The sequence below is a fragment of the Microtus oregoni genome, unplaced genomic scaffold (assembly GCF_018167655.1).
Source record: "Microtus oregoni isolate MIOR12 unplaced genomic scaffold, Mior012 000027F_ref0000203, whole genome shotgun sequence".
NCBI classification, from domain to species: Eukaryota; Metazoa; Chordata; class Mammalia; order Rodentia; family Cricetidae; genus Microtus; species Microtus oregoni.
In genome coordinates this window covers 31,145,210-31,170,198 of record NW_024543086.1, presented here as the reverse complement: position 1 = coordinate 31,170,198, position 24,989 = coordinate 31,145,210, and the positions used below count along the sequence as shown (strand labels likewise).

At 45.1% G+C, this 24,989-nt stretch overlaps 1 protein-coding gene and 1 pseudogene across 4 annotated transcripts in view; both read right to left on the bottom strand.

Annotated features, from left to right (window-relative positions):
• Mrtfb (myocardin related transcription factor B) overlaps positions 1-22,399 on the bottom strand; it is a 165,959-nt gene extending 143,560 nt beyond the window's left edge. For 2 of the 4 annotated variants that reach the window (XM_041676522.1, XM_041676526.1), the window contains exons 1-2: positions 22,348-22,399; positions 15,524-15,584 (exon numbers count right to left, since the gene is read on the bottom strand). The gene's annotated coding sequence lies outside the window, so the exon portion shown is untranslated. Of the gene's footprint in view, positions 1-6,631; positions 6,695-15,523; positions 15,585-22,347 lie in introns of all 4 variants that reach the window. The other 2 variants (XM_041676523.1, XM_041676524.1) reach the window with 2 other exon arrangements.
• Positions 10,325-19,872, bottom strand: LOC121463646 (annotated as a pseudogene).
• Positions 22,400-24,989: the final 2,590 nt, after the last annotated feature.

Here is a 24,989-nt window from a genome sequence, read left to right as displayed (position 1 = left end):
AGATACTGAAATCATTACTAGTGCAACCTGCCCTAAGGCGGTTCATTAATTCAGGTAAACATTCACCGTACATGCCCTCTGTGTCTGGCATTGTTGAAGTGTTGGACTTCATGCAGAAGTGCCAGGATCACATTACAAAGCTGTTGTGTGTCTTCCCTAGGATGGACTTAGTTATTGTACTAAGCACACAGCAGCAGAGGAAGGCGGTGGGAAAATGCATGCAGCCAGCCCAGGATGACTACTCCTCTCATGGAGTTGGCTGGCTACAAAGAGGTCCTTCCAGCCTGGAATATGAAACAGTGTGGAAAGCTAACAAGCACCAGACCTAAAAGTGTGAAACTATTAATAACAACTGAAGCTTGAGTAAATTCTTAGAGGTTATAGCAAAGATAATATTCCATGCCATAGCTTCTCCTTTCTGTTTTTTTTTGGGGGGGGGGTATTTTCTGTTTGAGACAGGCTCTTGCTGTGTAGCCCTGGCTGGGCTGGTACGAGGTCTAGGCTAGGATTACAGATGTGTGCCACACTGGACTTAAGCACATTCTTCATTCCTGATTTAGAGAATTCTAAGCTGTGGACCCGATACAGAAACTGCACCATACAGAAGACATTATTTATACTCTATTTACTCAACAGTAAAACCTAGAGGACACACATCTTCCAGCTGGCCAAGAGCATCCATTTGAAAACTACTCTCTCTGCTCTTTAGTGATACTGTTTATGGCCTTTTCTCTAAAAGAGTCCACTGAACTCATGCAAGAGACTCAGACTCACTAAGAATCTCTTTCTGGAGACAGGTACTACTTCCTTCGAAGCCATGAGCTTCAGTAATCCTGGAAAAGGTTCTCAGGTGCCTCTGAAACATGACCTTCTATCTTCTCAGAGGAACAATTTTACAAACAGCAAGCTTTTAGTACCTTCCTCCATCCTGACAGAACGACTCCCTGCTTCCACAGCCAGACCTACACTGCCCTGCTAATCCTGCAGTGTTCGGTGGCCACAGCACTCTGGAGCACAGGCTCTGTGACACGGCCTGTAAACATCCTCATTCCCAGAGAGCAGTGACACCTAGCAAACAAAAGATGACAAGGAAACCAGAGTACCCAGAAATTCACTTTCTGGCTTTTCTTTTTCTGAGTTTTAAAAATGAAAATGATTCTGTATTAGGTAAAAAAGTAAGAAAATAAATTATCCAAAAAGCAGAAGCATACATGTGAAAGCCTTGACTTAAGTCACCCAGCCTTTCATCACGGTGGTGGGACAGCGCCTGCTATGGTCTGAGTGCCACCGACATCTCCACTGTCAAATACGGTCCCAGTGTTTCATTTTACTCTGAAAGGGAACACTGCTCCGTGTCACGGCCCAGCATCTGCTGCCAGGTCCTAATCAGTGACACTTCATACATAGAAGCCCCAACATCCTGACTATGCCAGGGAACACTCAAATGGCAGGGACTGTGTCCCAGCCCCACAGCTACTTTGCATTACTACTGGTTCAGAGCACAGCTAACAGATCAGCTCCTGTACTGTGCAACAGGGAGTCCCCCAGGCCAAGAGTGACCACATCTGCTGAGAATGTGCACTCAAAGTTTAATTATTCTCACTGGGGTCAATATTCTTTAATTTTCCTTAATCTAAAGGTCTTAGTGATGAAGAGATGTAATAAAATGATAAGGCTAGCTGCATACAACACCTCATATTCTGAGCAGCTGAGAATATATAGCCTGCGCTGCTCTATTTATGCAGTGAAACCAGGTCTTTCTGGCAAAATGGCTCAAAGGATATAGTGCCTACTGTAGAAGCATGAGGCCCTGACTTTGATTCCCCAGTATCTCCACCATCTCCCTGTCCCCCCACCATCTGGGCACAGAGCTGGAGAGATGGATCAGTGGTTAAGAGCACTCAGTGCTCTTGTAGAGATCTGGGTCACAAGCAACTGTAGTTCCAGTTCCAGAGGATCTGATGCCCTCTACAGGTTCCTACAGTCACATGGTACACACACTCAGGCATATACAGATATGCAGAAAATAATTTTTTAAAGCGGGGCATAGAAGTATACTTTACTGTCAGCCAATCTAGCACATCAGCAAGCCCTAGGTTCAGCAAAAGCATCTTGAATTTTGCATGCAAATGGATGGAAATAGAAAACACTATCCTGAGTGAGATAACCCAGACCCAAAAAGATCAATATGCTCACCCATTAGTGGGTTCTGGCCATAAACAAAGGACATTGAGCCTACAGTTCACAAGCCTAGAGAAGCCAAATAATAAGGTGAACCCAAAGAAAAACATATATATAGATTCTCCTGGAAATTGAGAAGGATTGGGGAGAGCTTGGGCGAGTGGGAGGGTTGAGATGGAGGAAGGGCAGATTTAGGAGCAGGGAAGAAGATATCTTAATTAAGGGAGCCATTTTAGGGTCAGCAAGAGACTTGGCTCTAGAGGGGATCCCAGGTGTCCATGGGGATGTCCCCAGCTAGGTCCTTGGGCAGCAGAGGAGAGGGTACTTGAACCGGCCTTGTCCCATAGTCACACTGATGAATATCTCGAATATCACCATAGAACCTTCGTCCAGCGATGGATGGAGATAGAGACAGAGACCCACATCGGAGTACTGAACTGAGCTCCCAAGGTCCAGTTGAAGAGCAGAAGGAGGGAGAAGATGGTAGGAGGGGAGGAAGTGGAAATTTTTGAATGGAAAAATAAATTTAAAAAAATATAAGGACGACAGCAACATAGGAAAGATACCTGATGTTACCCTCTGGCCTCCACCCCAACATACTTATTCTACATCTATGGAATGGCTTTCTTAGCAATAATGTTACTTCTTATCATGCTTAAAGTGGCTTTAAATTATGGCAATTCTAATTTTAAATATTACCAGTGTCTTAAGTAATTTGTGGAAAGTTGTAACAAGATGTATACTGAATAACCTCTCAGTCATTTTTCCACTGTCTACACAACATCCGAGGGCCAGCAGCCAGGTCTTGGAATGAAGCCTCTGCTTTACCTGCTACAGGCTGAGATTTCCATGGATAATACACCCAGAGAAGGAGCCAGCAGGCCACAAAAGTTCCCATCCTCTTAGGACTTCTGCTATCTTTGAGATGAAGACTAAACCCAAATTTCAGACCTCACTAGACAGGAGCAAGAATGACCTGAGCAGCTTCTATAGCCCTTTGTCTATGAGGAAACCAGACAGTATGAACACACCTGTCATGGATGCTTGAGGAATGTGTGTTTACATATTGTGTGTGTATCCTCTTTCCCTCCCTGTCCTTACCTCCCTCTTAGGGGTGTCTTAGCCTGTCTTAGGATTTCTATTGTTTCGATGAAACACCATGACTAAAGCAACTTGGGGAGGGAAAGGTTTATTAGGCTTAAACTTCCATACTACTGTTCATCATTGAAGGAAGTCAGGGCAGGAGCTGGAGCTGGGCCATGAGGAGTACTGCTTACTAGCTTGCTCCTCATGGCTTGTTCAGCCTGCTTTCTCAACCTAGGACCACCAGCACTAACTAAGAAAATGCCTTGCAGCTGGATCTCAGTGAGGTCTTTTTCTCAACTGAGGTTTCCTCATTTCAGATAACTCTAGCTTGTATGTCAAGTTGACACAAGACCAGCCAGCATAAGGCTAACTTCCTTCTTTGTCTTCTCTTTTGTATTTTTGAAGCACGATCATATGGAAACACAGGTACTGAAGTCCTGACTCAGGACCATATTATGGCCCATGCTGCCTCTCAGCTTAACTTCTATGTGCACTTTACCACAGTGCACTTCAATGGTTTCTCCCTCAAGTCTTTCTGGATCATCTCAGTAGAGACAGATCATCTGGATTTGCCACCCTCCCATTATCTATGCTCTGTCCAAAACAAACAAACAAACAAACAAACAAACACAAAGAACAACAACCAAAAAACAAAAACAAAAAAACAGGGCTGGCAAAATGGCATGAGATTGTGGTTGGTTTGGTGCCAACTTGTTATAAATTAGAATTACCCGAATAGAGAGGATCACCCGAGGAAATGTCCTAATTCCTTTAATTGCCATGGGAAACCCCAACTGTGGTCAACACATTCTCATATCAGCCAAGGTAAAAAGGTTATGGCAGAGGGAAATCAGTAACCTTTTTCTCATGTGGCCTTCTCTTCAACATAGTCTGGGGTTTTCAGACTTTCATCATGGGCTGAGGATGAGGGACAGTAAAAAATCTTTCAGGCCTGGGTAGCAGACTAAAGTAACCAGCCCTATAAACTGACCATCTAGCCTCTCTAGTGAGAGACAGCTATTGTGGTATGACTCCAACTGCTGAAGTACCCTGCATCAAAAACTAAAGAATTACCAGGTACTCAGACCCTCAGTTACGAGATAAATGTTACTATTTTCACAGACACTGACTTAATAAATTCTTTTATATATAATAAATATAATAATTAGTCATCCACCCATTACTTCTGTTCCTCTGAGAACGCTGACCTGAGTTGAATCCCCAGAACTCACATAAAGGTAGAAGGAGAGAACTGACTCCACAAGGTTGTCCTCCAGCCTCCACACATGCACCATGGCACATGAATGAATGCATGCACTGAATACATACATACAAACACACAAGCCCTCTTGATATCACCTACATAATAATATACAAGTAAAGTAAAATAAAGCAAACTCAAAGTTTAATGAATGTCAAGAGTGTGTGAAAAGTAGTCCTACGTAAATAGTGCATCCAACAGAGGAGCAGCCCTGACAAGCCCAGGCTCCTGTCAGCAAAGCCTGTGCTTAGCATGTCTGGGTAATAGCTGTTTACTCATCACAACATTGGGGCTGTGGGTTCTGTTTTAAATGGCACCACCTTTGAAGAGTTAATCAGTAAAGACCAACACTAACTACTTCCTAAGGAATAAATATCGCTTTGGAAAACAGAATAAACTTTGGTTACTTTTCGTAGGAGCTGGTAAGGGTATCTCCTCAAATCAATAATCTTCTACTAGAGTTTGATAGCTGATCTAAAGTGTGATGTTATATGTAAAGGTCTAAGACCCTAGTACAGGAATTTCCTACATGATTACTTAACCAACATGGCAAATACCGCACCTTTATTTGTGTTTTTCCAAAAAAAAATTTGCCTGTGTATATAGTACATGTGTGTGTACATGCAGGTTTGCATGTGTATGCATGCATGTGAATATATCGGATGTGCACATGTGTGTAGGCCCAATTAACATCTGGTGTTGTGCACAACCACTCTCTGCTCCATTTCTTGAGGCCATTCATTCTCTCAAGTTGAAACCCAAGGCTTTCAGTTTGCCCATTTGTGCCTCCAGAATGCTCAGATTCCAAGAGGCCAGCAAGCCTGCCCAGCTTTATGTGGCTTCTGGGGATCTAAGCACATGCACATGCTTACTCAGCAAGTGCTTTATACCGTGAGCAATCTTCCCAGCTCAGAGTTTTGTTTTTTTGAGATAGCGTCTCACTCTGTGTCTTGGCTGGCCTGGAACTCTCTTAGGTGAGAACTCACAGTAGCCTTGCCTCTGAGTGCTGGGATTATAGGTGTGTGTCTTGAGTCACCACACCTGGCCCAGGTTATTCTAGGGTATACCATTTCACAAAGCCTTTGAGTAGCTTTATGGAAATGCAACCTATGCAAGGCCTTTATCCATCTGAAGCAGACTCAGACAGAACACACATTTGTCTACAGTTCAAATGAAAATGATCAATTATTTTTAATAAATATAGCAACATATCTTACAGTAATTTAAAAGGCTGTAACTTGACTTTTTGCAGAGAAATGTCTATTAAATTACAACTTATTAAGAGCCTGCAAAATGCTCTGTTTTAAAAAACAATTAAAAACAAGAAGGTATCCCTTGAGAGGACTGCTCTTTTCTGAAGGGAAATGGAGGAGGAGTGGATCTGGGGGTTGAGATGTATTAAAAATATAGTGAAGATTCAATTAAACAAACAAACAAAAATAAATAAATAAATATAGCTCTACTGTACTGTAGAAAGAAAAGATTCTAAGCAATAAGTAACAACACTAAAAACACAATTGGCCTTCTTTATCCATCAGTTCTGCATTTATGGGTTCAACCAAGTGCACATAGAAGATATCTTTAAAAACACTGCTTGTATCCTGTGCATGTCCTCCTTTCCCTAAACTATCCAGTACAACAGTTCCACTATTATTGGGCACAGTAAGTAATCTGGAGATGACTAAAGTACACAGAAGGAGCTGGAGAAATAGGTCAGCACTTGAAAGAGTGTGTGATGCTGGGTAGCTCACAATTGCTAACAACTCCCATCCTGAGAAGTACCCAGGCCTCCCACAGGCACTCACTCTCATGCATATATCCTGCCACACACATAATTAAAAATAAGTCTTTAACTTTCTCTCTTTTCATCTGTTTCTCTCTCTCTTCTCTCTCTTTCCTTTCTGCAGTCCCTTTATCTCAATAAAACTCCCCACTTAAAAAAATAAATCTATAAAGTAGACAAAAGAATGTATATAGGTTATATGTAAACATTATATCACTTTATATAAGGGTGTCTTAGTTAGGGTTTCTACTGCTGTGAAGAGACACTATACCCAAGGCAATTCTTATAAAGGAAACCATTTAACTGAGGTGGAGGCTCACAGTTCAGAGGTTCAGTCCATGTCATCATGGCAGGAAGTATGGAGGCATGCAGCAGACATAGTGCTAGAAAAGAAACAGAGTTCTACATCTTGATCCACAGGCAACAGGATGTAAACAAACTTGAGCATCTAAGACTTCAAAGCCCGCCCTCATTGTGACAGGATTCCTCCAGTAAGGCCACACCTACTCCAATAGGGCCATGCCTCCCAACAGTGTTACTTCCTATGGGCCAAGCATTCAAACACATTTAAACACATAAGTCTATGGGGGCCATGCCTATTTAAGCTGCCACAAAGGGTCTTGCACATCCTTAGATTCTGGTACCCACAGAGAGTTCAGAAACAACAGTCATAGATACGGATGGCTGAACATGCAGATACCAGTGATAGCATGGCATTGTATTTCTGCCATAAAACACTTTGCCCACCAGGATGATGGTACATGCCATTAATCCCAGACCTTGGGAGGCAGAAGCAGGCGGATCTCTGTGAGTTAAAGGCCAGCCTTGTCTTCAGAGCAAGTTCCAGGATAGCCAGGGCTACAACAGAGAAATCCTGTCTGGAAAAACCAAAACAACAACACCACAACACAAACCAAAAACCAAAAACCACTTTGCCCAAGTAAGAACATAATATTACTAATATATATAAACACAAGTGTACTTTTCTAAAACTTAAAATAAAAATTACAGCATACCCAAGCTACCAATAATTTGGTTTTCCTGGATATATAGAGAAGAAGGAGTTGGAAGCAGAGTCACTTCAAAAGTAAAGGGTAGAAATAAAAACCAAATTCTACTTGTGGACTAGTGTCTGATGGTTATTAAGAGATAGAAATAGGAGTCTGATTTCAAGCTGCCAAAATTTGAAACCTGTGATTTATTCCATTTTTACATAAAAGACGAAACTAAGCTAACATAGGTTATTTGGATTACAAAATGCTCAAGTCTAAAGTCTTGGCATGAACGGAATTCTTCCTTTGAGGTGAACTTCTAGTCCCTCACTCCCAGAGGCCCCGAGCAACCAAGCTCCTGCTTCATAGTTCCACGGCTGATCAAGCATGTTTTCTAAATACAATCTGTATCATTCCAAGTGTTGCATAAACATCTTGCATTTACCGGAGAGATCAAAAGTCAGACTCCACCCTCTGGCTCAATTCTTAAGTCTCTCTGTCTTTATCATCTTTATTCCCTAAGTGCAATTTTAGAAAAAAACTTAACTTATTGACAGGACTGTCAACAGGCAATTAATAGCATTTAAATGTCAGGTGGAACAAGAAAGAAAGAAAACAGTAGGCACAATAATGTTACCTGAACATAGAAACCACAGACTACAGAGTATCTGAACTAGACACGTCCCTAAGCCATAAGGTCCAAAGCCTTTCAACCACCTGGTCTGATGCACTACTTCATCATCCAAGAGAGGATCCACCCAAACTCCTGCTTCAAGCACCCAGTCATGGGGCAAGTGCAAGACACAGGCACAGGAGAGACACAGCAAAGAGAACATTCTCTAGCTGCTAGCACCAAAGGAAGCCAAGTCAATCAGATTCTTAAACCATTCTCTCCAGCAGTGTTATACCAGACTAAAGCAATCTAAAATTGTTCAGCTGACTTCCTATCTTCTGCTCTGCCCAATCCTGAACTTCCTTACTCTTGGGCAGAATGGCTCCCAAAGCCAGAAACTTGTGAGGTACCCATGAACTCTCCCTTCGTGTCAGATCCTGGGCCAGCTCACATTCCTAGAATGACATAACAGGTGAACCTGCTGGACACATCATCCCTTTCTCTGAAAACTCAGTGATGGCAGCAGAGGGTTCCAGCAAAGAGGGCACAAAACTCAAGGCTGGAGTGTGGCTATGACTTCTGAAAGGAGAGCTGAAGGAGAGGCTCATGCACTCTGCGGCTTCAGTGTAAGGACAGACCTGCCCAGTGATCAGGCCCACAATGCTAATCCCCAGGATGCCCGAAACCCTCCTGGTTTCTGCAGCACTGCTATTTGTGTGTCCTTCCTTCTCCAGGGATCTTCCAAGAAACTCTCTTACTTGCAACAGTTTGTGTGAGCTTCCTGTTAACTAAATCCTCCTGTGCTTTTCCAGCCTCTCTTTTCACTGCACACTCAGCACCCAGCTCAGGTCCTTACCAGCTCTCAGGTACCACAGCACAAAGCCCAATGGGTGTGTTCACACCCAAACCCTAGAGTACAGAAACTACAACAACCGTATCTATCACCCTTTTGCTTTGCTAGATACCTCAATGCCCCTACCTACTGCTAAGGACACAATGTGAACTCCACAACAGAACACATCTGACTCCCACAACCGACATTCTTCCCTAGCCAGCAAAAGTGGCACCCTGTAGAGTGCTGTGCCCTTTGCACCCTGGAGCAGGTGTCTGAGCTCAGACCACCACAAATGCGGAACCCATTACTGGGAGGATGCTTTCATTCCTACAAGCTTAAGGAAACTGACACCACGTGGCTTTCTTTGGGCATCAGTGCATCACATCTAAATCTACACTTTCCTATGACCACACTGAAAAACTATTTTAGTATCATCTTTTTATTTATTCACTCAACTCACCCTCTTAACCCCACCCTCACCTCCCTACTCCCTACAACCTCTTGTCTTCTTTTTTGATTTTTATAAGTCAAAGAGTCCAATTTGTGCTGTCTATATCCTCCTGGTGTAGGGTCACAAGTGACTGTACCACCAGGAGACACACCCTAAAAAACAAACAAACAAACAAACAAAAAAACCTGATTCTCTGTTCCCCACAAGCCATCAACTATCCACAGCCCCTCAGTTGGGGGGGGGGTGGAGACTGTGAACCCTACCTCATGCTAAAATGTTGACTGGCTTCATCATGAGTAGGTAATCCCAGTGCTGTGAGCTCCTGTGCACATGAGTCCCATCACATCAGAAAGACAACTGTGCTCTGGGTCTCCCTAACCTCTGGCTCTGGCTCTTACAATTTTTCTGCCTGCTTTTCTGTGATGTTCCTTGCCCCTTGTGAGGAGGAGATGATACAGACGTCACACTGTGGCTGGACACTTCTACTATTCTGCTAAACAGATACAGCAGCAAACTTCTCTCTAAATCCATGTCTTTCCCCACAGCAGCTCTCGGGAGTCATCAAAGAAGTCTCTTTGTGAAGTAGATAACATTAACGCAGAAACATACAACTGATCAAAGAGTGGAGTATTAGTGAGTGCCCTAAGTATATGGCGTAAAGGTGTACTATGCACAGCAGCAAGAACCAAAACGAACCAATCACTAGAGATCATGAGAAGCTCTTGTCCCCACCTAGCTTTAGAGTCTAAGCCCATTCTGTGTACCTCCACTCCCTGCCCCAATACACAAGTAAAAAGCCACTACCAAAACAAAACATAACAAAAAAAGTAGTTCCCAAAAGCATTATTTGTAAAAGCCAAGAAGTGGAAAGCACCCAAATGTCCATCAACTGGTAAAATACCACACAACAGAATATACTGAAGTAAAAATGAGGCTGATGTTTGCTACAATGTTAATGAACCTCAATAACATGGTGCGCTGGGTAGTTTTATGTCAACTTGACATAAGCCAGAGTCATTTGAAAAGAGGGAACTTGAATTGAGGAAACGTCCCACTAGATTAGGCTGTGGGCAAGCCTACTGTGCATCTTCTTGATTAATGATTGATGGAGGAGGGCTCAGCTCACCTACAGTGCTGGTGCTCCTGGGTTTTACAAGAAGCATCCACAATGGCTTCCAGGTGCCCATCCTGTCCCTGAGGCCCACAGAGCTGCATGAAGTCTGCCAAACACAGTAAACACTCAAGGCTGTGGCCAGAGATGCCTTGGCAGGCAAGAATCTGTGTGGCAATGACCCCTTCTGGAGTAGGGCCCAGGTAGCCAGGGTTCTGTGGAGTGGTCACATAGGCCAGGGCTGTGAGGGGTTGGTCAGGGGTGTCTTAAGGATAGAAGGTGACTTCCTTAGTGTCGTAGCTTCCAAGCACTGCTTCCCTCACATTCAGGTACTTCAGGGCCTTGTTCACCTGCTCCCCTCGAACCTCATATGCTACACCCAAATGCAGCCCTCATGATCTTCAAAGAGGGTCACCACTCAGCCAGGCATCTTGTTACTGCCCCCAAGGAAGGTATCTTCCTGCCAGAACTGACAGCTGTAGCCACGTGCAAAGCCCGGCTTCCAAACTAGGAAGCCGCACCCAAACGTCCACAGGGTTTGGGGGTCGCCATCCTCCCAGGAGGGCTGTGCGGATGGTAAGCAAGCCACCAAGAGTAAGATAGTAAGCAGCACCCCTCTCCATTTGCTCCTGCTTCGAGGTTCCTGCCCTGCTTGAGTTCCTGCCTTGATTTCCCTGAGTGTGACCCAAAAGTGGTGTGCTAAAATGAACCCTTTCTTTCCCAAGTTGTTTATGGTCATGGTGTTTTATCATAGTAATCAAAACCCTAACTAAAAGGGCCACACCCTGAAAGAGTACATTCACACGACACATCTAGAATAGCTAAATCTGTGAAGACAAGATGAGCGCTGCCAGGGATGGGATGATGAGCGGAAAGCGGCTGTTGAGGGTTTGGCATTTCTTCATGGAGTGCTCACAGCAATCTGGACTTAGACAGTAGTGACTAGTGTAGAACTCTGTGAACACAATAAACACCACTCTTATGAGCCTTACAGTATGTGATAAGCATGAATAAAACTATTATTTTAAGAAGCAATAGCACAGAGGAATAGCGTAGTGCCCCTGCTCAGGGCCTGCTTAAATCTGTCTGCAACAGGATAATCTGCCGTCTTAAGAACATACACACAATCTGTTCAAATGGGGGAAGGATTGGTTTTCTTACCAATAAATCCCCATCGTGACCAACCATAAAATGAAATGCAAAGTAAACAGAACCAAGAACAAAAGAACATACAATCAGCCAGCAGGTATAAGATGAAACAAACTTAATACCGCAAGAAGAAAAGTGTTCTCAACACACAGCCCGCTGGTCACAGCAAGTTCAACAAGTCCAAACCCTTTTGCCTCACAAGGAGAAAATCTGCCAGCCTCTTGACTGGAACAGAATGAAGGAAACAAGCATTCTCTCTTCTGACTACATCAGTGTCCTGTCTGTACTTAGCTGACAAAAGCCTTTCACCTCAGAGCATTGCTAAATTAGACAAGACTATGTGTATTGAACATAATCAGACACCCTGGCCAGTCAAGAGACTTCATTAGGCATGGCTAAGGATGCAGGAAATCAAAAGACAGCAATGGAGGATGACATAGCTTGACTGTCATTTTGTTCAAACCTGCAGATCCTCCAATACCAGAGATACTCTACCATTCCTAGCATAATACCTACATCTTCTACGGACATCCGCAGACATACAGACAGATCTGGGAACCAGAGAGAAGATTTGAGCCAAACATTTTAAAACCTACTAGCTACATGCCCAAGGACAAATTTCACAGTCTCATTGTGCTCTTCTATCAGATACTGAACGAACAAAATGAGGTCAGGAAAACAGGGCACAGTACTCAAGAGTGCACCCCCAGGAAACTTCCTCCTGCTCACAGCTCCATGTCGCACCTAAGGCAGGATTCACCCTCAGTCCCAGTCACTGAAACAGCCAAGCTTCTTCCAGGATCCAGCTTCATAGAGCAACCACCAAGAGACCCCATGAAGACTTCATACTAAGTAATCCTCCTTCATCCAGCCCCCGCCACGGAACTGAAGACAAGAAGCCATCAATAAAGTCTCTCATCATATGTATTAAATCAGGGCGTGACACAAAGCCTTCATTCACCTCGCAGGTATTTAAAAGCACTGAACTAAGACACTTGAAGTGCATATTGTGCAGAACAGTAATTGGTAACCTTTCCATAAGACTGATGCAATCTGATTATAATTCCCAAGTGTCAGCAGTCAGTTCTGAAGGTAAAAGGGAAAGGAAGTGGGATGGCTTCAAGTACTCAGGGAGAGGTGTGGGAGGGTATGCTTTCCCCTGACAGCAATTCTCATTTGGCTGAAGGCAGCTAGAACAAGCTCAGACTGAAAAATTCTGTCACATTAGAATCGATTGAAATGCAATTAAGACGAAATTTACTGGGTTTAGCATACACACATAACTTCCATCTTCCCTCTCTGAAGACAGACAGGGAAGAAGCACCTGTGTGGAGCTGTGTCTATGCTAAAGGGGAAAGGCCAGTTTGTATCATAGTTTCGTGTTAACTCTGCAGTGACAGCCCTCCTCTGCCTAGCTCCAGATAGGTTTCCATGATGCCACACATAAGGCATAGCTTCTTTTCAGGGAGGATGGGACACAGAGCCAAGGGATGTGGAACTTAGGAAATAATTTAGGGTCTCAGTCTACTGCTTTCCTCTCCTCTCCTCTTACCCCAGCTAAAACTCTACCTTCAGCCTAGAAGTATAAGGAGAGAGACTAATCAGACTGACTCTGGGGACCTCCTGCTGCCACTATGTGGCAGCAATTAAGACTCCTTCCCCCGGCACAGTTCAGTCTCATCCCCTCACTGCAAAGCAGTTTCATCTAGAAAGTTGACAGCCACACACCCTGAATGCTCACACTCAGCCTCTCACCTCTGCCCAACTTATATCCACTGAGTCTGCCCGTTTAAACATGAAACTCTGCTTGCAATGGGAGGAAGATGATGGAGATACCACATTTAAACCAACCCCCATGTGAGAAAGCCTTAAGATCAGTTTACAGAGCATTTCACCAATGCAACTGACTTTGAATTAAGATTTCCATTCACTGGGAAAAGATCTTCACCAACCCCACATCAGATAGAGAATTGAGCTCCAAAATATATAAAGAACTCAAGAAACTAGACATCAAAATACCAAATAATCCAATTTAAAAATGGGGTACAGAACTAAACAGAGAACTCTCAACAGAAGAATCTCAAATAGCTGAAAGACACTTAAGGAACTGATCAATATCCTTAGCCATCAGGGAAATGCAAACCAAAAGGACTCTAAGATACCATCTTACATCTGTCAGAATGTCTAAGATAAAAACCACCAATGATAGTTTATGCTGGAGAGGATGGTAGAGTAAGGGGAACACTCCCCCATTGCTGGTTGGAGTGCAAAGTTGTACAGATGCTGTGGAACTGTGGCAGATTCTCAGAAAACTGGGAATCAATTTACCTCAAGACCTAGCAATACTGCACACTCACACCACAAGGACATTTGCTCAACTATGATAGCAGCATTATTCATAATAGCCAGAACCTGGAAACAACCTAGATGCCCCTCAACCAAAGAATGGATAAAGAAAATGTCGCACATTTACACAATGGAGTACTACTCTGCGGTAAAAAAAAAAATAATGGCATCTTGAAATTTGCAGGCAAATGGATGGAATAAGAAAAAAAAAAACATCCTGAGTGAGGTAACCCAGACCCAGAAAGACAAACACAGGATGCACTCACTCATAAGTGAACATTAGACGTAAAGCAAAGGATAACAAGCCTGCAGTCCATGACCATAGAGAAGCTAGGTGACAAGGAGAACCTTAAGAGAAACATACATGGATCCCCTGAGAAGGGGAAATAAACAAGATCTCCTGAGAAAATTAAGAGTGTAGGGGTAAGGGAGAAGGGAGGGAAAAGGGGGAGGGGGCTGAGAATATGAGGGGAGATGGGGGAAGGACAAAGAAGAAGAGCAAGAAAAGAAATACCTTGATTGAAAAAGTCATTATAGGGCTAGTAAGAAACCTGGCACTAGGGAAATACCCAGGAATCCACAAGGATGACCCCAGCTAAGACCCTAAGCAATGGTGGAGAGGGCTCTGAACTGGCTGTCCCCTGTAATCAGATTGATGACCACCTTACTTGTCATCATAGAACCTTCATCCAGCAACTGATGGAGGCAGATGCAGAGATCCACAGTGAAATACTAGGCAGAGTGCCCAAAGTCTAGTCGAAGAGAGGGAAGAGTGATAATATGACCAAAGGGGTCAAGACCATGATGGGGTTACCCACTGAAACAGCTTACCTGAGCTAGTGGGAACTCATCGATTCTGGCCTGACGGCGGGGGAACCTGCATAGGACCAAACTAGGTCCTTTGAATGTAGATGACAGTTGTATGGCTGGAACAGTATGAGGGGTCATTGGCATTGGGACCAGGATTTATTCCTAGTGCTTGAACTCATTTTTAGAACCCATTTTCTTTGGAGGGATACCTTGCTTAGCCTAGATACAGTGGGGAGGGCCTTGGTCCTGCCTCAAAGTAATGTACTAAATTTTGTTGACTCCCCATGGGAAGTTTTATCCTCTCTGAGGAGAGGGGTGGCAGGAGCGGGAGGAGGGGAGAGAGTGAGAACTGGGGTTGGTATATAAAATGAGGAAAGATTGCTTTAAAAAAAATAAATTAATGAAAAGATTCCCATTTACTACTTACTTATCACAAGTGACTAAGAACTGGGTTCCAAGGCATTTTCACCACAGAACAAAAGTGTGTAAACTACTTCTATACTACCACAGTAAGACACCAGAGGGAGTACCAGAGGAGGACAGGACAGTCTCCTTCAGAGACTCTCAAGGCCACTTTGGTTTAACTGTGAGCTATTTACTATAAAGAGTAGTTAGGGGTAGCAAGGTGGCTCAGCTGGAGAAGAACTTGCCCCAAAAGCCTAAAAACCTAAGTTTGATCCAGTTCCCATAACGAAAGGAAAGAATCAACTCCCATAGGTTGTCTTTGACTTCTACGCACGTACTCTCCGCGTGTGTGGTCCCCCTGCACACCTCACATCCCTAGCTTCCATAACTTCAAACACTCCTAAGACAACCACCCATTACATCAGAGAAAAGGAAGTCATAAAGAATTTATAATTATGTTTTCAAAAGAAATTGTTTTAAAATCATAAAAAAAGACTTACCTCAATAAAACTATTTATTTTCTTGTCTTACATTCTCTTCCTTAGCACCTTTATTATGAACCTGGAAAAAAAAAGCAGAAATTACTTTTTCTTGATGACCTACCATATGCCAGCAGGTGATTACAGACAAGTCAGAGCACTGAGGTCACCAAAAAGGGGACCATCCAAGAAACAAAACCCTGGCCATATAGAGAAAACTTCTAAATCCTTCAGGGATCCACCAATGATTGGACTCTGCATCTGTCTGGGAGCTGAGCATGGCACTCAGACCACCTGTACCAACCAGGGTAAGTATCCTCGGTCAGCATCACACCTTTGGGCCCATTTTCTGTGTGTTTACAGACAGACACAAGGGTCACATCAGATGACCCATCAGGGACTCCTTGAACAAAACTTCATGCTTTGCTATTACAGGGTCTTACGCAAAGAAGTCTGCTCTTGCTCCATCTCTCTAGTGTTTGTTAGGGCTCCTATGACTGTCTTCAAGGGGCTAAGAGTAGAACAATGAGATGTGTTACCTGACTTGCAAAGTAAAAAGAAAGACCAGAGTTGAGCTTTCCTTTCCTTGCTTAACATCTAGTTTGCTTGGGTATTAGGTATTCTTCATAGGAGGAACACAGTATCTCTTCAGTTTCCAATCAACTAAGGTGCAAAACCCCAGCCCAACAAGCTGCTGGATGTGCCGGTTTTTACTGAGTGCCACAGAACATTCTGAAGAGTATTCTAGAAACCCAATGCCTAGCAGCAGCATGGCCAGGATGTATGCAAGGGAGGATTAAGTAGTGAGAGTCCAGAAAGCAAGAAGGAAGTCTTGAATGCCAAGCCAAACCTCATTCTCTATTCTCAAATGTTTGATTAGTGATTGTACTAGGGCAAGCCAGGAACTGCAGGTGGTGGGGAAGCTGAGGCAGGAAGAGTACAATCACAATGCTTGACTGAATTATGAATTACACAGTGAACTCAAGACCATCTTGAAAAACTCAGTGAGATTCCACCCCAAAATTTAATAATAAAAGGAAGGAGAAACTGGGACTCTTAGCTCAGAGGTAGAGTGCTTGCCTAACAAAAAGGAGAGATGGATACATCACCACCACAGCAAAATGATAAAAAAAAAAGGGGGGGGGGGAACTGCTGATCCCACTCAGACCAAGATCTTACTTCTAACTTTAACACTTCTGTGGCTTTTTTCTTTTATGCGAGAAGGTGGAGGTTGAGCAGACTTAAGTGTAAGCTTGCCCCTTCCTCCTTAGCATATATATCCATTGGTGTCCTCCGTATTGTTCCTTTTATAGATGAGGAAATCCAGGCTTGAAAAAGCTAAACCGACTTTTGAGTTATTTTTTACTGTGATTTCACTTCTTTTATTTTCCCGTAGAAAAGTAGGACGCAAAGTGCAAAGATGTGCCTAACAAACACAGCAGCCGGCCCTGGGTATCTGCACAGCTGCAGCAGCATCTGTGTCGCCCCTTCCCAGGCCCACTCAGAACACCAAATCAAATCTTAAACGGACCAGAGGCTCAACTGTAGAAGTAAACCCACAGACTTGACAGAAATAAGAATGAGAATGCCCTTCAGTAATTACATCCACATTCAGGCTCCATAGAAGACCAGCAGAAACCTTAAAGGAAAAGATGTGGAGCTAGAGCAATGGCTCAGTGGTTAAGAGCACTGGCTGTTCTTCCAGAAGATCTGGTTTCAATTCCCAGGACCCACATGGTGGCTCACAATTGTCTACAACTCCAGTCTCAGGGAATGGAAAGTCATCTTCTGGCCTCCACAGACACTCCAAGACATGAAGCACAAGACCTACAGACATAAAACCTTTCTCAAGAGTATCTTTTTTCTTTAGTGGGGCTGGAGAGTCGAGGTGGAAGGTGAAGACTGGTACCCAAGGTGGTCCTCTGACCTCTACATACGTGCACAGTCCCCAAACAAGAGTAAAACATTAATTCTGGCTGTGTATGTGTCTTAGTCAGGGATGCTACTGTTGTGATGAAACACCACAAGCAAACACAAGCTGGGGAGGAAAGGGTTTGTTTGGCTTACACTTCCACATCACTGTTCATCACTGAAGGAAGTCAGGACAGAGCAGGAATCTGGAGGCAGGAGATGATGCGGAGGCCAGGAGAGGTGCTGCTTACTGGCTTGCTCCCCATGGCTTGTTCAGCCTGCTTTCTTACAGAACCCAGGACCACCAGTGGAAGAATGGCCCCACCCACCACCGGCCAGGCCCTCCCTATCAATCCCTAATCAAGATAATGCCCTACAGGCTTGTCAGCAACCAGTCTTCTGACGGCATTTTCTCATTTGAGGTTCCCACCTCTCAGATGGCTTTAGTTATATCAAGTTCATATAAAATTAGCTAGAACAGCATGTAATTCACAGATTATTTCACAGCCTGTGAAGTATGTTTATGTGTTACATGTAAACACTATCTCAAATTAAGACTCAAGCAAAGCTGGACTTCATCATCAACCAGGAGTCTTGGAATCGACACTCCACAGAGATCGAGGACAGTCATACCTTGGACTTCCTGTGTAAGTTCAACATGCTGCAACTAAGCTAAATAACTAATGGAAAGCCAGGGCAAGACGGGCTACACAGAACACTGCACTTTATATAGAGAAATATTACAGCCCACTGACAAAGAGAAATGATAGAGACATTTATAGGAAATAGATAAAGACCATATGCAGGGATGGGGGGGGGCAAGAGAATTGGTAATTTGGCTTTCTGGACATGTCCGCGTTATGTAAGTGTTTGAGCCATATCAAGATTTTGTCCATATAAACAGAATTCTTAAATGTTGAAAAAAATACTCACACAGAGAATTGCCTATAAGTCAGAGTTCAAATTTAACGATTAGGAGGGAATATGTCTCTTAAATTCGATACTGGAAGACAAGCAAAGCATGCGGTGATGCTAGGTGCAGGCTCTAGAGCAGCAGCCGTGGCTGACTTGGCCACCTGCCCGACTCCAGTGGTGGCCAGCAGTCCTGGAGAGACATGCTCCATTCTGCTGCTGCTGCTCCGTTTTCATGGGTGTGTGATGGTACTGTACACACCCACAGGACTCCATGTGTGTATATATGAGTGTGGCTACACGTGTTTAAGTTTGTGCAAATGCATATGGAGGCCTGAGGGAGATGTCAGGGATCATCCTCGGTTGCTCTTTGACCTTTTTCATAGAAGCAGGTTCTGTCAATTGACAGAGTTCACTGAATTGGTTAGTCTCACTAGTCAGCTAGCTCTGGGTGTGCCATCTCTGAAGTTACAGGTGGGCCACCACACCCACCCAGCATTTACCTGGGTCTCCTCCAGTGCTCAGGCTTGGGCTGTAAGCACTTTAACTGTGGATCCATCTCCATAGCCCCTCATCTGGTGCTCCTCACAGACTGCCCCCGGGCCTTATGATGAGCTGCTGTGAGGGACCAACAAACCTGTAAAGGGTGGAGGTGCTCAAGGGTGCGGTGCAATTGGGGTTCCTGGAAGCTGCCCTGGGTGTCGAATGGCTAAGACAGCTCTCCACATACACTACCTGCTTCCCACAGAAGTATTTTCAAACACATTTCTTCCTAAGCAGCAGCAATCATGAATCACTGAAATTAATCTAAGGATGACCCATTTGAGAAAAAGTTATCCGTGGAACGACAAGCTTTACAGAAAGGAAGAGCAAATAAAGCAGCAGACCAAAATAACTCACATTGACCTCGTGCTTGCAGAGGCCACCACCCCACGATGCTTTCCTCTAAACACTTTTTAAAAATGGTTCTGGGAGTGACCGTGACTTTAAATCTTCAGAGTACAGAACTCAGGCTAAGATGGAGGATCTGGACAGGGTGCAGTTTCGTTCTGCAAGTCATCCCTCGGATTCAGTTTTTGTTGTTAGAAATCAACCAATGCATGAACACGTTTGTACAGTCCCTATTTCTCTGAGACGGCATCACCGTCAAGGCAAGCTCTTAATTCATAATTCATACTTAATTCATTTAAGAACAGGTAGCTGTGCTGGCTGGACTTATGTCAACTTGACACAAGCTGAAGTAATACGAGAAGAAGGAACCTCAGTTGAGTTTGGTTTGGGGCAAGCCTGTGCTGCATTTTCTTAACTGAGGGCTGCTGGGGGAGGCCCAGCCCACTGTAGGCAAGGCCACCCCTGGGCAGCTGGTCCTGGGTGTTTTAAGAAGCAGGCTGAGCAAGCTAGTAAGCAGCGCTCCTCCATAGTCTCTGCATCAGCTCTTCTTCCAGGTTCCGGCCCTGAGTACCTACATGGGCTTTCTTCAAAGATGAACTGTGATGCTGAAGTGTAAGCAAAACAAACCCTTTTCTTCCCAAGCTGCTTTTAGCCATAGTGTTTACCACACCGATAGAAACCCTAACTAAAACTGGAGTGTTTTTTTAAAGTAGTGATTAATAAAAACAAAACAACCAAAAGTATTGGCCTTTTTTACCCTGGAACTGGATAGTGTTTACTTAAAGTAATAAAAATTAATTACTTTCGATTTAGGTGACTTTTCAACTCACAAGAGTTCATACTATGTATGACTAGACAACTTTAAATGTATCCTATTTTCAAAAGTCTTTACTTTGATGTTGATTTCCAGTGCCTTTCTAAGTAACAAGCAACCAGAATATTCTACTGCAAGAAGCAACTTATATTTAAAGAAAAAAAAGTGAAAATAAACTTCTTTTTCAGACTTAAGCAAGTTGAAGAAATTTGCTATGCTATAGCTACAAAATGGACTGAGCTGAACTTTCAGCAAGAGCTCCCAGTGAAGACAGTATTTTGTGAGCCAGCCCCAGAACTGATTGGACGGGCAATATTAGTTTTCACTTTTGAGCACATTCCGTATTTTCCAAATTCACTAATAAGAATACGAAAAGTAGAAAAGGCCACTTAAGTAGGGGTTGTGCTGACTGGTACTCAATCCCACCCAGTTATCCATGAGGCTGCTGAGGCTTCCAACCCTTCTCACCTCAAGATGCTCAGCAGTTCAAGTGTGACCAACATTCCCAACAAGGAGTCCCTCCAAAGAGAAACAGTTACAGGTGAGCAGGCACTAACCCTACCTTCTGAGACTTAAAGATAGCCAATGAAAGTGTCACTAACCGAAGAACTCTTTTTTATGTATCAGAAAAGTTGCAGAGAATTTTGTTTTTAATTCCCATTGAAAAGTGTGTATTCAACTATTATAATTAGCTAGCAGTGGAGTGTGTGCTTTACACCGTGGTTCTCAGGGGGGCACAACTGTCCCCAAGCCACACTGTTAATTACTCAAGAGACTGGCAGCAGAAAACATCTGCATTTGGGATCCAGGATCTAGACCCATGCAACACGTGGGTGGCAGAGGTGATAATTCAGGATACCTGGTCCAGGAGCTCACTATAGGATTCAATACTGAGCCATTTGGTAAGGTGCTGTGAGAAACACCCGCCGTCCTGCCCCAATCACAGACGACCAAGTGCTGAGGGAAAAGGAAATCGTGTGAACTTCCACAGGGCACATTTCACTTGCAGGCCAGCACTAGGCACACATGGAGCCGCTACTGGCAAACCCAACCATTTCAATCTTCTATTTCTTTATTACCAACGATAAGCAGGAAGGACTTGGTGTTATCCCTTAAATGGCGATACCACAGAGTTTGTGATGGTGACCCACAATATGGGTGACCCACAATATGGGTTACACACAAGGTGGGCTACAATTAGATGGAATACTGCATCCCTGGAGGGCTTTATGAACTGAGTGTTGACAGAGATAGACTGTGATTTATCTTGTATGCTGTCATTCAGCCTACACTGTTTTCCTAATTAGCATTAATTATCCCCTGTAAGATGGTTTTCTCGGGTCCCAATCTTTGTTCCCGACTTTGAAAGACACAAATACATATACACATACATACATACGTGTGTCTGTCTGTCTCCAAACATACTTGCCGCAGGGTCTGCCGAATTGTGTCCTAACAGGGCGTCTGGGCTATACAAAGGCCCCGCACTTCTTCCCATTTATTTCTTCCTTACACCTGAAGGAGAGCACTCCGCGACCTTGGGCCATGTTTATGAAGGCATATTACTTATCAACTTCAGTGTCAGGGTGGCAAGGTGGGCTTTACAAACATTTGTCACAGAAGTAAGAGGCCTTGATCATGAGCTTCGCAATCACTCATCCGAAGAGTGCGATCTTGGGCTCCAGACAAGATTCAAACTTTTCAAGAGTTTCCTTTGCCTGAGGCAAGCCTTGGGCTAACCTTCTGGCCTGAGACCCCACATCACTCTCACAAGACTAAAAGATTTAGGGTTAGGGAACCTTCTGGGAAAGGGCAAACTTTCTCCCTATTAACGTGGGACGCTGCGTGCAATTTCAGGAGGGCTTGCACCCGCAGGGGCTCCAGGAGTAGAGCCGCCAGCCGGAGTGGGGAGGAGGCTGGAAGGTGAGTCCCGGGCGTGGGCCGTCCCCATCCCACCACGTCCCTGCAGTGTGACTTCGGCCAGGGCGCTGCAGCTCCCGGCAGTTCCAGCGTGGGAGCGCGCAAGTAAAGCGCCTGGTACAGACCAAGCCAAGGCTGCCGGGGGTGATCGGGTCGCGGACGCACAGAGGGACCCCCGGAGAGGGACGCCTGGCTCCGGTGGCCCGGAGATCGCGGCCGCCCCGCCCCGCCCCGCGCGAGTCCCGGGACAGCGCGCACCAGGCGGCGCCGCAGCAGCCTCGAGGGGCCACCGTGGACGCTGACCTTCCACCCGCCCGTCTCCCGAGCCCGGCCTCGCCCTCCGCAGCTCTCCCCTTCCTCAGCCCCAACGGCCGCCTCTCGCCCGTCCGCCGCTCACCTCCCGGGCCGCCGCCGCCGCCGCCGCCGCCGCCGCCGCCGCCGCCGCCGCCGCCGCCGCAGCTGCCGCCAGATCTCGCGAGACTTCGCTCCGCCCCGCGCTTACCCCCCCTCCCGCCTGAACGAGGAGGGCGCTAGACCACAGTCTGGAAGGTCGTGGGAACGCCGTGCAGACCCCGAGGAGTTCACGACCTTCTTCTCTTCTCCCACCCGGCATTCGCCCGCGCCCGTAACCCGGAAGGGTTAAAGCCCAGGTGCGAGGACTACCAGGGCACTCTTACCTGGCTGGCCCGGGGCGCATGCGCAGGCCGGGCTGCGGGGCAGAGTGCTCAGAGGTTCCAGCATAAACTCTGGCTGCTCCCAAAGTGAGGTGGACAGTCCATTAGTGCCTGCTACCCTAGCGTGCTCACGGCTCATGGTGCCTTAGTAACTGCATTCTTACCGCCTCCCCATTCCAGAATGGGGGGCAACCAGGACGAGCAGACCCGACTGTGGATGCCTAACCCACACCTCGGTTTGGCTCTTCGGGCCCCCTCCTTCCCTTAAACCCAGCTTCACTCCCTACCCCTCAGAGTTCTGAGTAAAAGACCACCTGGCAGGTGATCTATTGCAACCGCCTTTGTGCAGCTAGGTATTAAATGCCTCTCACAATTTGACCAACTCCCTAGAGCCCTAAAAGCAGTATGTGCTTTCCTTAGAATATAGCGGGAGAAGTTAGGATAGAATGGATCATGACATAGAACCAAAGCATAAAAGGCCTTAGGGCAGCCATTTTAGACCACTGGGGTCGCACATCAGATACCTGCATATCGGATATTTACATTAAGATTCATAACAATAGCAAAATTGTGGCTAAGAAGTAGCAACAAAATAATGTTATGGTTGGGGTCACCACAGCATGAGGAACTGTACTAAAGGGTAACAGCATTAGGAAAGCTGAGAACCACTGCATTAGGGAGAGCATTGTGATGGAAGAGAGGCTGGTATATTGAGGTGCATTAAAGTGGGTACCCATAATCTCCCGAGCTTCCAATGAAGAAAATACCCCACATGTTCATAGTAAGGCAGTATTTGAAACTGCATTGAGTCCAGGACCACACTGCCTTAGTTAGGTCTTTGTCTTAGCGTTTCTATTGCTGTGAAAAGACACCATGACCATGGCAACTGTCATAAAGGAAAACAGTTGGGGCTGGCTTACAGTTCAGAGGCTTAGTCCATTATTGCCGTGGTGGGACGCTTGGTAGTATGCAGGCAGATGGGGTGCTGGAGACAGGCTGAGATTCTACATCCAGATTGGCAAGCGACAAGAAGAGTGAGCCACTAAACCTGGCTTGAGCTTCTGAAACTTCAAAGCCTGTTCCCCAGTGGCCACACCTCCTAATAGTGCCACTCTCAATGAGCTTATGGAAGTCATTCTATTCAAACCACCACAGTCTTGTTCTGTACATTCCTATGAGCTGGCCCCTCTGTGGTAGCCTCTGTAGACTCAAGAGCCAGGAAGGTTCTAGCTCATCCCTGAAAGCTGCACTGAGGCTGTCTGAGCTGAAGCATCCTGATAGTTACATCATGTCCACACCAATCTTCCCAACCTGGTCTCCATGGAAAGCATTCTAATAGACTCCGGAACTTGGGATGTTTCAACGCGGCTCAGTGTGGGGGTGAAGATAAAGAGAAGAGATCCTATCCAACTGGTAGCTACCAGTTGAAAGAATTAGGCAAAGAATCAATAGGGTATACATGCAGGAGGGGGTTCATCATCAAGGCTAAGCCCCACAATATGCTGCCAGCAAGACTGGCCAACCATGGAAGACATCTGTGAAATACCTCAATCCGAGTCCCAAGACCTGGGAACCGGAAGAGTTGATGATGTAGCTCTCAGTCTTAGGCTGAGGACCCAAGAAAATAAGGGTTTGGGAGGGAACTGGTGTGAGTCTCAGAGTCTGAAGATCAATCAGAGTACTTGAAGCTCTTTTGTTGAAGGACAGAGGACTGATGTCCATTAGCAGATAAAGTTGACTCAGCCCCCTGATTCACACAGCAGTCTTTTCCAGGCATGCCCAGTGAGCACACTCAGACGTAATGAGCTATCTGAGAATCCCTTAACCCCATCAGGCGAATGCCTCACATTAGCTGCCACATACCCGTGAAGAAGTGCGTGCTATTTCTTTCTCACAGACGAAGAAGCCAAGAGTCGAAGAAATGAGTGGACTTGCCTACGGAGACACAATTGGTACGTAGCAGTTAACAATCCCACTCCAGGTCACTGACTCCAAACTTACAAAACTTGGCTTTTGTGACCTATGAATTCTTTCCTACCCTATTGTAGGTAAAGGCACTTGCTGCCAGTACTAACTACCTGAGATCCATCACTGGGATCCACGTGGTAGCAGGCAAGAACTGACCCTCAAATTGTCCTCTGACCCTTCCTCCCCTCACTGTACAAACTGCCTGGGATCAAGACAACATAAAGTATTCAGTGTTTTTCTGTCTTATATAAAATAAGGGCACAAATAGTTTGGGGGGATGAACTAAATTAGTATATATGATAAATATATAAAAGTATTGTACACAGACTGACACATTCTTACCATGAGAAAGTTCCTTGTAAAGCCTGTTTTGTTCTGCTCTTCCCAATATAAACTC